Source organism: Physeter macrocephalus, unplaced genomic scaffold (assembly GCF_002837175.3).
Source record: "Physeter macrocephalus isolate SW-GA unplaced genomic scaffold, ASM283717v5 random_110, whole genome shotgun sequence".
Classification (NCBI taxonomy): Eukaryota; Metazoa; Chordata; class Mammalia; order Artiodactyla; family Physeteridae; genus Physeter; species Physeter macrocephalus.
In genome coordinates this window covers 1-13,942 of record NW_021145396.1, presented here as the reverse complement: position 1 = coordinate 13,942, position 13,942 = coordinate 1, and the positions used below count along the sequence as shown (strand labels likewise).

The 13,942-nt window shown below is 51.8% G+C and overlaps 1 long non-coding RNA gene and 1 pseudogene across 2 annotated transcripts; one reads left to right on the top strand and one right to left on the bottom strand.

Annotated features, from left to right (window-relative positions):
* Window positions 1-330: 330 nt before the first annotated feature.
* Window positions 331-1,112, top strand: LOC102981462 (serine palmitoyltransferase small subunit A-like; annotated as a pseudogene).
* Window positions 1,113-9,721: 8,609 nt separating this feature from the next.
* LOC112065906 (uncharacterized) lies at window positions 9,722-12,729 on the bottom strand. Of its 2 annotated transcripts, XR_003678243.2 has the most exons (4): window positions 12,674-12,729; window positions 12,070-12,210; window positions 11,036-11,792; window positions 9,722-10,890 (listed from the first exon to the last, which is right to left on the bottom strand). It is a non-coding gene; the product is annotated as an uncharacterized lncRNA (long non-coding RNA). The 2 variants fall into 2 exon arrangements; XR_002892304.3 differs by having other exon boundaries at window positions 9,722-11,792.
* Between the last annotated feature and the right edge of the window lie 1,213 nt (window positions 12,730-13,942).

Here is a 13,942-nt window from a genome sequence, read left to right as displayed (position 1 = left end):
GGGAGGATCCCACATGCCGCGGAGCGGCTGGGCCCGTGAGCCATGGCCGCTGAGCCTGCGCGTCCGGAGCCTGTGCTCCGCAACGGGAGAGGCCACAACAGTGAGAGGCCCGCGTACCGCAAAAAAAAAAAAAAAAAAAAAAAAAAAGAGCTACCTTTTTGAAGGATGAGCATATGTCTGAGTGTGTGCAAAGGAAGGGTTTTCTTGGAGGGAAGCATGGAACAGCATGATGCCTCCAAGGAAATGCATTGACATACAGGAGAAAAACAAACAAAAGTTTAGTAACATGTATACCTTCTGTATATGTGGGAGATTCCCAGGAAACTGAGTAACTCTTCTGGCTGGACAGACTGACGATTGGCTGCAACACGGGAGGTGTGTGGCAGGGATGGCGCTGGTGCGGGCCTGGAAGCAGATGTCCTGGATCTACTACCAGTAGCTGCTGGTCATGGCACTGTACATGCTGGAGCCCTGGGAGCAGACTGTGTTCAATTCCATGCCGGTTTCCATGTGGGGATGGCACTATACATGGGATATGTCTTCACGCCTCAGCACGTCATGGCGATACTGCACTACTTTGAAATTGTACAGTGACCAAGATGTGACCGAAACCAAGAGGTTCCTTAGAGAAGAGCCGCCATCTGAAATTGGAATGAGACTTCGTCAGATGTCACAAGAAACTCTACTAGATGTCAACATAACCAACCCTATGAATATAAAGACTAAAATTCTTGAGTAGAACAGGAAAACAGTCCTTACTCCTGTGTGTGTTGTGTCCTTTATTTTTCATTTTAAAAGAGGCTCTTGTATAGTAGTTTTTGTCTATTTTAACACTGTAATCATTTGCACTTTGATATCAGTATTTTCTTAACCTTTGTGACTGTTTCAGTATTACCCAGTGAAAGCTTTTCTTAATGTAACTGAGTACATTTTAATTGCTTTCTATTTCTAAAACTCAAACTCATTTGTTGGGCTTTACCATCCTTGCTGTTGTATGGCATATACATCTGCCTGGATATATTCCTACTCTTGACCAAAGTTTTGTAAGAAAAGGTTCAAGATTAGGGGCAAGGGGCTGGGGAGAGAGAATATTTTATTGAGAACTGTTGACAAAAGACGTATGTGTAAGCTTGAGCTCAGGATTACAGTTTTAGCTATCTGGACTCTACTCTTAACAGCTTTTGCTTTAAAACTCTTAAAGTGTTTCTTAACAATGAAAAAGAAAGATCTTGCTAAAGTTAAAATAAGGAACATTTCACCTTTTAAATATTTAATTCTTTTGTGGGCTCATTTCCAGAAAACTTTGGTGATGGTTCTTGTGAAAAATGGTGGTTAAATCACATTATTACCTAATGCTTATACACTGTAGAGTTTTTAATAGAAGGTAAATCAGTTTCCTCTGAGGGCCATTAGTAACAATGTACTTCCTTAAATTTAGTTTCATGATGGTAATGGGTGCTGCAAATACATTTGCACGTTGCAATATGATGAGATGAATTGTTAAAAACCATAGCAAAAAGAAATGTAAACTTGGTTAAAATCCCCTTACTCTCTGTATTTGTTTGGTTTTTTTTTAGATTTTTATTCCTTTAATGTAAAATGACTACCTAATTTTTTGATGTAAACTCACTAAATTAAAAAAAAAAATGTTGGGGCTGAGAGTCAGTTATGGGAGGTGACCAAGGCGGGTAAGGTTGTTATGCAGATTTAAGTCCTTACCTTCTCCTTGGATAAGAGTTTCTAGAGATTAAGAGCCATCCTACTCTCCCTGGTACAGAGAGGGAGACACCCTTACAAACAGAGATTTCCCTTATAAATGTAAATTTTTCTTCCAAAAAGGTAACTTACACTCAGTTTTCAGAGCTTCTCTCATGTTTCATATACCAAAGAGGTGTATTTTGGGGTGGTATATTTTGCTCCCGTTTCAACACAGCCTGTGGGCACCTGAGAGTCTGTGAAGGGCTGTAAGGAGTGGAGGTCCCAGAAGAGCAATTGGACAGATTAGGGTGGTAAAATGATCTGGGCCGTGAGGAGGATGTGGAGGGAGAAGACAGGAGGTCAGGTAACCAGCGGGCTGACTGATGCTGGACACTTCCTCTTAGGTTTGGAGGCTTGTCCCACCAAGAAGGGCTCAGTCAACCAAACACTTCCGATGGATCAATGGCTAATGTTTAGCCAGGCCCTAGGCTGAGCCTGGGGTTACAGAGACTTCCTTAGTGCGAGTTAGGAAAGGCATCCACTTGGGACAGACCCAACCGGGAAGGCGCATCATCTGACTCTAAGACCCGGTGAGTGAGTGCTCCAAGATGCGGTCACTAAAGCTACCCCCGTCGCCCCCCAGGTACCCCAGTAAGGACCTGCGACCGCGTTGAGGTGAAGAAGTCCGCCCACAAATCACAAAGGGAGTCAGTCAAGTTCAGCCCGTGTGAGACGGGGCCAGCGCGGGTCTCAGCATGGAGACGGGCGCGGGGGGAGTCCCGAAAGGGACTCTGGGCACCAGGGGGCATCACTGCATGGGCCCACCCTTGCAGAACAGTTTCCCGCAGAGGTTCTTTTGGCTTAGGGGCGTGGCCCGCACGGTAGGACGCCCCGCCTCGCCCGCGCCGGCCCCGCCCCGCCCGCGCCGCGCCTGCCCATATAAGGTGAGCACGGGCCGAGCGCCCCGTTGAAGGAGCTGTCGTCACCTGCGTTCGTCTGCCGGCGTCTCGTTGCAGCCCGCCCGCCGGGGGCAACCTTCCAAGGCCGCGCCCCTCAGCGCCTTCCTGCCGGGAAGCGTCGCCCCGCCTCGCCTCGCCTTGCCGCCGGGGGCGGCTGCCCTGGGGCGCCTGCTCCCTTTGGGGCGCGCACGACCCCCGGCCCAGGCCCGGGTCCCGAGCACCTGCACCGGCTCCGTCCCGCTCGCCGGAGCCTTGGACCCGCGGAGCGAGCGGGCTGGAGTGGTTGAGGCAGAAAGTTGGGGAAGGGGTAGTGCCGGGCTACCTGAAAGCCCGTGTGGGGTGGGAGGAAATCAGCCTCCTTTCAAGGACGGCCCAGCCCCCCTGGCGCCTGCTGAGTGCCTGGCATGGAACTGAACTTTTAAAAAGTCAGTGGCCTCCGCCAATTTGCATGGTATGGCTCGGTAAAAGCCAACACTCAAGAACCACACGACTCGGGTTCGAATATAGCTACATTGCTTACTGGCTTCGCGTCCCCGAGGGTCGCAGGTAACCCGAACCCCTGGTGTCTGTGACTCTGAGTTCAGCCTTAGCCCTTGGACTTGTTTGCCAGTGTTAGGGAGCATGGGTGCAGTTTTTAAAAACAACGAGGTGCTTCTTTTTCACGTTGCAGTAAATCCTGGTTAGCGTCAAGGAGAGTGTCTTTTGCCAGATTTCTCTAACACTTTAGCAATCTCTCTCTTTTTAGCAAAGGAAAGACAGGTCTCAGACTGGGAGCCTTGGGCAAGAGATAGGAGCTATAGGTAAATTTAAACACATGACCTGTGTGTGTGTATGTGTGTGTGTGTGTGTGTGTGTGTGTGATGATTTAAAAGTTTCCATCGAGAGTTTAGAATGACTATGGCACTTGGCTTTCCATATATACATGGTGGTGACATATTTGCTTAATGTTTTTAGTATGAAAATGTTCACACATACAGGGGCATAGAGAATAATAGTACAATAATCCTTCATACGTTCATCTAATGTTCACTTTTAAAATACATGCATGTGGTCTTCCCTGGTGGCGCAGTGGTTGAGAGTCCGCCTGCCAATGCAGGGGACACGGGTTCGAGCCCTGGTCCGGGAAGATCCCACATGCCACGGAGCAACTAAGCCCCTGCGCCACAACTACTGAGCCTGCGCTCTAGAGCCCGCGGGCCACAACTACTGAGCCCGCGCACCTAGAGCCCGTGCTCTGCAGTAAGAGAAGCCACCGCAATGAGAAGCCCGCGCACCGCAGGGAAGAGTAGCTCGCGCTCCGCTCGCCGCAGCTAGAGAAAGCCCGTGTGCAGCAACGAAGACCCAACGCAGCCAAAAAATAATAATAATTAATTAATTAATTTAAAAAAATACATGCATGTGTTAAAATATGAGCTCTTTAAAAGAGAAAAATAAGATGAACGTATAAAGAGTGCAGAGGCAAAACTGAGCGTGCTAACTGCCTGAGGTTTGACCTGGAGCGCCCGCCGCTGTGCTGAGCCTGGCGGAGTGGAGGAGGCCTTCTCCTGCTCATGTGTGGCGGGGAGGAGGGGAGGCGTGAGCCCCTGATCCCCCCAGGGAGCCCAGATTGGCCTTGGCCTTGGCTGTGCACTTCTGCAGCATGCAAATTCCTCCGCGCCAGAGCGCCGCACTCAGCTGCCTCTAGACTCAAGTCACCCCGCCTGGGTTATTTCTCCATTCGCTTTCTTGCCTGCCCACCTGGGTCCCAGGAACCCATTCCACACACTGGGGCCAGAGGAATTTTCTTTTTTTTTTTTTTTTTTAGTATTTATTTATTTATTTGGCAGTGCCGGGTCTTCGTTGCAGCCTGCGGGCTCTTTTTCAGCTGCGGCGTGAGGGCTCTTAGTTGCGGCATGCATGCGGGATCTAGCTCCCGGCCAGGGGCCCCTGCAATGGGAGCACGGACTCTTAACCACTGGACCACCATGGAAGTCCCCAGAGGAATTTTCTAAACCCTGAATCTTACTACTTGTCTCCGTTATAAACCCCTCCACGGGGCTCCCTTGTGCCTGCCGGAAAAAGACCCAGCCCTTAGCAGGGCCGCCTTCCCGTGGTCTGGGGCCCACAGACCCCTCAGCCCCTTTTCCTAGCACTTCCTCTCAGGTCAACCGGAACCATTTGCAGTTTCCTGAATGTTCATTCAGCAAATATTTAACTCGCTAGGATGCAGCACCAGAAACGGTGCTCAGCAGTGGTGGGCAGCACAGCAAGGCAGCGGCCAAACCCCCTCTCCTGGAGCGTACTCTAGTGGGGGAGTTAAATAAATCAGTGTTTAAAAAACTATTTTAAAATGTCAGGTGCTATAAAGAACCTACAGAGTAGCTGGAGAGTTTTTGCCTTTTGTCTGGAAGACCCCCATCCCCCGCTGACCTGCTTTAGTCCTTTCCCTGGTGGCTCTTGTCATCCTCTTAGATGCTGGTACCTAGTCATCAGCTCCATGGGGTCCCTTTGCATGTGTCTTTACTGGGGCCGTTATCACACTGGGACGGTGATTGACATGCCTGTCTCTCTCACATTGGACCATGAATTCCTCAAGGAAAGTCGCCTTACTCTGGTTGGTCTAGTGTCCCCAGTAGCTTGTAGGGTGCATGGTGCTTAGTAGGTGCACAGCAATTATTGGATGACTATTAAAAGCAGTAAACCTTTGCACCAGGACCCCCAGACCCAGAGCAATTCAACCTTCAGTCAATATACCCTCACTTATTTTAAAGGAAACATTTCATTCATTCATTAAATCAGAGTGTGCTAAGCTCTCCCCGCCCCCCCCCACCCCCGCTCCGCTCCCCTTCCCCAACATGGACCAGTTGATTTACAGAGGGTGAGTGCTGTGCTGGGGCAAATCATGGGGCTGCCAACAATGAAGGGGTTATCCTGCCCGGTGGAGTGTCATGTGAACTGTGAACGGGGCCTCCTTGGGTGAAGGCAGGATTGGGCGTCAGGCTGAGAGAAAGGGGAATTTGAAGGAGGCAAAGAGGTGTGAATGAATGCGGCTGCTGGGGTGGGGTCCCCAGTGGGCTGTGTCCCGAACATGAGCTCTACTGGGTGAGCCAGGAGCTGAGGCAGGTAGGTTGGGGCCAGATGGGAAGGGCCTTTCATGCCAGCTCACTTTCTCCTGCTGATGAGCAAAGGGTTAGACTTGGAACCTAAGGCAGTGGCTTTTCAAGGCTTCTTGACTGTGACCAGGAGTAAGATGTACATTACATCACAACCTGGCACAACACCCAAAACTGAAACAAGAGTCTCATGAGACAGTTTACTCTTACGCTGATATTTTCTCTTCTATTTTGTTATCGGTGTGATCATTATTATTATTAAATTCCGAGTGCGGGGACTTCGCTGGTGGTCCATTGGTTAAGAATCCGCCTTCCAATGCAGGGGACACGGGTTCGATCCCCGGTCGGGGAAGATCCCACATGCCGCGGAGCAACTAAGCCCACGTACCTCAACTACTGAGCCCACGTGCTCTGGAGCCTGCGCACCACAACTAGAGAGAAGCCCGCATGCCGAGAAGCCCATGCACTGCAACTAGGGAAGCACGCGTGCCGCAGCGAAGAACCCAACACAGCCAAAAAAAAAAAAAAGTCTGAGTGTGACTCACTAAATTAATTTCAAGATCCACCAGTGGGTCACAACCTGCAGTTTGAAAAACATTGATCCAAGAGTTCTTCTCCAGCCTCAAACCTAAGGGTCTATGCTGTGAGGCTCCTGATTCATAAAGAATTCTAACTTTTAGGATCCTGAGCGGTGGCCCTTCGCTTCACAGATACTTTAACTAGTAAAGCAGCCTAAGAGGGTGGGGCAGGTCCCCCAGCCTCCTCCGTATCTGTGTGCCCATCCCCCATCACCAGGACCCCATGGCGGCAGGGTGCTCCCAGATGGAGCTCCAGGTGGGTCTGAGATCCAAACAAGAGCAGAGGAGAGCAGCCTCGGGACATTTCACCCTGCTCTCCCCCTCCCCAGCCCCCCAGCCCCCCGACCTTTGCTCTGAGAAGTCCCTACTTGGTATCCAATTCCCTTGCCAGGCTGGCTTTGAATGCCATGGGTCCTGGAATGCTGGGGTAAGAGAAGGAGAAGTGGGTCGTTGAGGCCACAGCTGGCTTTGACCTCTGTGCCATCACCGGGGGCCAGCTCTCCCCTGTGCTCTTGCCTGTGCCAACCACCCACATGCTGGCACTTTGGCTTAGCAGAAGGTGACTGTAGGGGCCACAGTCCCTCCACGCATCCAAGCCTCTGTCTAAATTCCTCTTCCACCTGCCCTCGTACACTGTCGGTGGGAATGTAAATTGGTGAGCCACCGTGGAAAACCGTGTGGAGGTTTCTCAAAAAGCCAGACGTAGAACTACCGTATGACCCAGCAATTCTATTCCTGGGTATATATCCAAAAAAACCAAAAACACGAACTCAAAAAGATACCTGCACCCCAATATGTTCATAGCAGCTGTATTTACAATTGCCAAGAAATGGGAGCAACCTAAGCGTCCAGCAGCAGATGAATGGATAAAGAAGTTGTGGTATATATATGCGATGGAATACTACTCAGCTGTAAAAAGAAATGAAATCTTTCCATTTGCAGCAACATGGGTAGACTTGGAGGGCATTATGCTAAGTGAAATAAGTCAGACAGGGAAAGACCAATACTGTATGATATCACCCATATGTGAAATCTAAAAAAAATACAACAAACTAGTGAATATAACAGAAAAGAAGCAGACTCACAGATATAGAGAACAAACTAGTGGTTACCAGTGGGGAGAGGGGGGCGGGGAGGGGTGAGATGGGGTCGGGGATTAAGAGATACAAACTGTTAGGTACAAAATAAGCTACAAAGGGGGCTTCCCTGGTGGCGCGGTGGTCGCGCGTCCGCCTGCCGATGCAGGGGAACCGGGTTCGCGCCCCGGTCCGGGAGGATCCCGCGTGCCGCGGAGCGGCCGGGCCCGTGAGCCGTGGCCGCTGGGCCTGCGCGTCCGGAGCCTGTGCTCCGCAACGGGAGAGGCCACGGCAGAGGGAGGCCCGCATACCACAAAAAAAAAAAAAAAAAAAAAAAAAAAATAAGCTACAAAGGCTATATTGCACAACACAGGGAATATAGCCAATATTTTATAATAATTATAAACAGAGTATAACCTTTAAAAATTGTACATCACTATACTGTACACCTATAACATATAATATTGTACCTCAACTATACTTCAATTAAAAAAAAAAATTCCTCTTCCAGCTGGGATCTCTGAGGGCTCTGGAGAGATGGGGGAAAGCTGGGCTGGAAGCGACTGAAACTCATCATCCTTGGCTCTCAGCACACTGGAGCTAGAGGGGACCTTGGAAATGGAGCCCAACTCTCTGGTCTGATCAATGTGGAAATGGAAGCCCAGAGAGGGGAGGGAACTCATCCAAGGTTATGTGGGAGTTAGTCTCAGAGTGAGTCTGGAGACTCAGGCCCCTGGCTCCTAATCCAGTGCTCTTTCTTTTCATTGTTCCATCTTGGCGGGAAGGGGGAGGGGCTTGGAGAAATGTCCTGTCTGGGAGAAGCCGGGTTGTGTGCTCGCTAGAACCCCAACCTGAGGGACCTGTGTGCTGGCTGCACTTGGCCACCCTCTTTCTGTGGACCCTGCTGGAGACACTGCCCGCTCTGGGCTGCAGAATGAGGGGGCGGGACCAGGTGAGTCCTGTAACCCATTCAGCTCTGAGCCTGAGCTGCCTCTGCCCTTTCCTCTTGTGTGTGTGGGGGCGGGGGAGCCCTCTCTCACCCCAAGGTAAGAGGAGACCCCTCTCCCTCCTCTCCCCCGCCACACTGGAGCCTGAGCCACCTGGAGGAGTCACGGGGGAGGATAAAGCCTGTGGGAACCTGTTTTACCCAGGACCTTGCTGCTTCCCTGGGGGCCTCAGGATTAGGGTGGTGGCTTCTAGTTCTTTTTTTCTGGAGACACTGGATATGGCCTGAAATCCAGGCAGAGGGGCTCTCCCTGAGTCTTCCTGGCCCTCGTCACAGGCTTTGCCTTCTCAGTTCACTTACCTTTTCCATGTAGGTGTCTTGTCTCCAATGGGACTCACAGCTTCTTGGGGCTTTGAGACCCTTCTGTGGGTTTGAGACCCTGTGTCTGCAATCGGGGGATCTGACAGAGGGGAGGGATTGGAGCCTCTCCCCAGGAGAGGCAGGGCGAGTCCTGGATAAAATCTGGGGCTCTCAATGAAAAGTACGTGGGTTGGAGCCCAGCCCCCTGCTGGCCTGCTGGGTGGCCTTGAGGAAAGCAGATTTAACCCCCCTGTGCTCAGAGCCCTCATCTGTGGACTGAGGTTAGTCGTTACCACTTTGAAGAGTAAATGAAGGGATGCAGGTAACACTCTCAGTGCCGTGCTGGCACATGGCAGGCAGGCGCTAATTGTGCTGCACGGAAGAAGGGATATTTATCTGGTGAGACTCCACGTGGTGTACACGCTGGAGAGGGGAGAAGCCTCAGCTGTGCTGAGTGCATCTCCCAGTTATCCTCACAGAGACCCTGTGAGATGAACGTGTTCATCGCCTCATTTCACAGACACGGAGGCTCAGAGAGGGAAGCGACTTGCCTAAAGGCCACAGCCAGAAGGGAGGGAATCTAACCCATGGCTCACTGCCTAGGGGGCTCTCGACCCTCCCTCCCATTTCCCAACTGATGCAATGACATTCCCACCAAATGGACCCCCAGTCCCTGTGTCATAGTCAGCGCCACCCGTGATACCAGTACACCACAGGCTGGGGGGCTTAAACAGCAGACATTTATTCCTCGCAGATCTGGAGACTGGACGTCCAAGATCAGGGTGGCTGCATGGGCAGGTTCTCGGTGAAGGCCCTCTTCCTCGTTCACAGACAGCTGTCTTCTTGTTGTTGTATCCTCGCAAAGTGGAGAGAGAGAAGGTTAGCTCTCTCCCTCTTCTTTGAAGGGCACTAATCTCATCATGGGGGTGTCCCTCCCAAAGGCCCCACCTCCAATCCCATTAGGGCTTCAACATAGGAATTTGAGGAGTCACAAACATTCAGTCCGCTATACCCTCTTCTCTCAAGTCCCACCCGACTAGAGAGCTTCTCCAAAGTTGAACAGTTCTGATTACTGGCTGGCTCCTCCTTCTAGAGAGACTATAATATTGATTGGGGTTCTTCGGTTTCAAGCCACAGAAACGAACTCTGAATAACTGAGCAGAAAAAAAATGGGGGTGGCAGTGTTTACTGGCACACAACCAGCCTGGCTGCTGGAATGCAGGGAGGATCAGCTGCCTGAACCTCCCCAGGATGCTTCTCTTCCCGGTGGTTTCTGTACCTTTGGCTGTTGGTTCTGAAAGAGATGACTTTAAGGTTAGGAGTGTCTGAGCTCCATCTCAGGAGTCCCACAGAAGTGGACTGTACCACTTCCTCTTCCGTGGCTGAGTTTGGGGACCACCTCTCCAGTCTCTCTCCCGAGTGCCTCTCATCAAGGTTCAGATTCTGGGAACTAAAGTTGGGTTGCCGGGTTTAGTCACAGGCCTGCCCCAGGACCTTGTGATTGGCAGTCCTGCCATAACCAAATGGAATGAGGGGGAGGGGTGGATCTCCAAAGGAAAGGATTGCTGTGATCAGAACAAGAAGGTAAGAGATGCTGGGGAGGCAAATCAGAAGCTTTCCAGCCAGGGATTCTACCTATTGGCCCTAGACCTGGCCTCCCTGAAAATAAATTTCTCTCCCTACTTTCTCTCTCCTTTCTGACCTCTTTCCCTCCTTCCCTCAAATATTTATTGAGTGCTTGCTCTGTTTTAGGCACACTGCTGGGCCCTGGGCATAAAAAGATGAATCAAACTCAGGGCCAGCTCCAGGCAACTCATCCAATCCAGATCAGCATACGCTGCTGCTCAGCCCTGGCAAGGCCAAGGCAGACATTGCCAGTCAAGCACAGAGCAATTTCCCTGGGAGCCTGGGCTTGGCCTCAGGATCCTGCTCAGCACAGAGCTCCAGGCATCCAGTGCTCATCAGTTAGGGTTGGTTCAAAATATGGAAACTCTCTGCTGTGCCCAGCCAAAAACATTCCTCTTTCCCATAACATTTCTGACATTTAAAAACAGCAGAATTCCCCTAGGCTCACCACCAGGGTCATTTCTTCTCCTTAAGGACAATGGCATTGATGCCTTCAACTCCTGACTCTGGTCGGCTGTTGGGTCAACGTGGTGGTTGGGAGCCTGAGCACAGTTCCTGCGGACAGAAGGACTGCATTTGAGTCCCGTACCTACCACTGCATCCTCTGAGCACCCCTGGGTTTTGGATGAATCGTCTATGACTCCTGTAACAAATTACCACATGCTTAGCGGCTTAAAATAAGACGAATGTATTATCTTACAATTAATTCTGGAGGTCATAAGTCCAAAATGACTCTTATGGGGCTAATATCAAGGTGTCAGCAGGGTTGTATTCTTTCTCTCCAGGTAAGAATCCGTTTCCTTGCCTTTTCTGGCTTCCAGAAGCTGTACACACTCCTTGGCTGATAGCCCCACCCACCATCTTCAAATCACATGGCTCCAACCTCTGCTTCCTTTCTGACTCCCAAACTGCTTACGGTCTTCTTTAGCAGTGGTTTCTTCGTCTTTAAACAGGATAATAAAACCTGCGGCTTCTGGGCTTGTGTGAGGCTCGGGTGGGATTCGGTACACGGGAGCATTTTGCAAGTTGTAAAGAGTGGTCCAGATGTAAGAGCTCGTCCTCATCATTTTCCCAGGAGCCATCTGCAAAGGGCTCCCTGTGAATCTCGGGGATGAGTCACTGAGGTGAGGTACTAGCAAGCGCTCCATAGACGGTCACTGTCCTATAGACCCAGCAACACTCCAGGTGCGCAGGGGTTGCGTTTTCCGAGGCTGTAGGCGGGCCTCAGGGTCTGCATCAGGAGCGGCGCATCTGCTGCCCACCCACCTGCCCCCACCACTTCGGGAGTAACCTGAGCAAGTCGCCCTCCATCTGCCCCCAGATGGAGGGTCATCATCAAACCTTACTGCTAGGAGGGCTTTAGAGGTCGGCTGATCCTGTGGTTTTTCCTTTTCTTTTTTCTGCGTTTTTTCAATGTATGTATCAGCAGCAAACTGTTTCTCCAAAGGGCACCCTACCTGGAAACCCAATAGATGGGACATGTGAGTGTGAAAACTCTGAGTCCCCTGCCGGACCTCTCCAGCCTCCTGTCTCCTTGGGCCCCCACCCCAGACCCACCAACCAGAGGCCTCACAGCCTTGGGAGGTAGAGCTTGTTTATCTTGCTCCCCTTCCAGACCTTTCCTTCTCCTCTCTCCCCTGAGGCAATGTGCCTACTGCTTAAAAGTGGGGACTCTGAAGTCCCAGGACTGGCCCCTGCACTTACCTGCTGTGTGCCCTTGGACAAGTTACTTACCCTCTCTGGACTTCCTCCCTCTCATCCGCGCTATGGGTATGTGACGATAGTCCAATGGTAGGGTTTTACGAGGAGGAAATGCAAGTCCACACGGCTGGCCTGCAGCGGCTCCTGACACCCGGGGCGCACTTCCCAAGCTCACTGTTGACACAGGTGCAGCCCCTCACAGACCCCTCAGGTCTCACTCACCTGCCCTGCTCTTGTTTACCCACCAATAAATTCATCTGGGGCACCTCCTCAGTGCCAGGCTGGGCGGGGTCTCACTGGGAGACCCGCAGGAATCAGGCAGGGCCCTCCTCCAGGCAGCTCTAAAGACAGGAGCTCAGCCTGCAGGGTGGGAAGCTCCAGGAATTTGTTCTCTAACATTCTAGGGCTCCCTGGGGCCTGAAGGGGTCAGGCCGCAGCCTGCCAGCCCCCAGGTGACCCTGCACAGACTCGAGTGGCAGTGTGACAGCACACCCAGTGGACGCTGGCAGCCAAAGGAGCTGGAGAGCCTGGGAGGGGTGTCAGGGTTCAGACTTAATTTTGCATCTCAGGCTCTGCCCCTGGGCTGAGCAAGAATGGCCTCTGGCCCCTTGACTCGGGAATGCAGAGAATTTCTTACCACCACTAAGAAGGAAGGGGCCAGGCCTCCGAGCTCTAGAAGGATCCAGTTGTTTGCTAACCACAGCCTAGGAGAGGTCGGGGAAAGCGAGGTCTGGGGTGTGGGCGGCAGAGATCCTGGCTCTGATTACCCTGTGGGGGAGGAGAGGTCTGTCCCTAAAAAGGAAATTGATCCACAGGGTGGATGGATGGAGGGCAGGCAGGAAGGGAACTGTCCCTCCCACAGCGGCTCCAGCTCCGGCTCCCGGGGGGGTGGGGAGGGCTGGTCCTCCCGCCTCTAGGCACCCCACCTCCCAGTCCAGGGCCCTTCTCATCCCAGATCCCTGTTCCATCCTTTTCTCTATTCCCGGGACTTCATGTCAAATGCCTCGTTTTAGGGTCTCTATGCACAGAGCCTCATCTCAGGCAATTTGCTCAGTAACTATTTATTGTGTGCCAGGCACCACACTTACTGGGCAACCCGGGGAGGGGGACAGTATGACCCATGAGGGCAGCGGCTGCTCCTTTTCTTCTCGCTGTGTCCCCAGGGCCCAGCCCGGCCATACAGCTGGTCAGATGAGCAGGATTTGGTCCAGCTTTTCCAGTACCTCTAGGCACTCTCTCTCCCCCAGAGACCTCTCCCAGCATCCAGGGGCTCCAGGCCTTACCTCCTCCCCTCCCCGATTCCCCAGCTCTGCTGCCTCCCATCCCCCACTCCCGGGTTTGCTCAGCTGCCTGTGGAATCTGTACTCCACCTACACCTCTCCCACGGCCAAGGTCAGTGGACCAGCCTCCATGGAGACCCGGGCCCCACGTAGACCCCAGCCGAGGGGCACATGATGTCCTAGACTATTCCTAGGCTGGCTCCCCTCTGCCCACCAGGACCCCATTCTGAGTGGTCTCCCAGAGAGAGACCTCAGAGGCCAATTTCCCTTGCCCCCTGCATCATTCAGCGTTCAACAAAAGAAACAGAACCAGTAGGCTACATATATGCTGTGGACAAAAAAAAATGTCACCTGCCATTTCAGCAAAAAATGAAGATTACCAGCCGTCAGGCCATCAGCCACTGCAGCTGTCTCCAAAGGTACACACTGAGGGGATTCAGGATGGAGGAAAACAGGCCACTGGCCCTAGATAGTGAAGAGGTACATCAAAGGAATAATTCCAATTATTCCAGATGCTTGCATCTTCCCATACACAGAAAAGAACTATCATTAACTTGAGATGTCTGGGTTTTTTGTGGTTAGCAGTAATCTTTTGATGTTCGACTACATGTGTTTTTTGTTGTTTG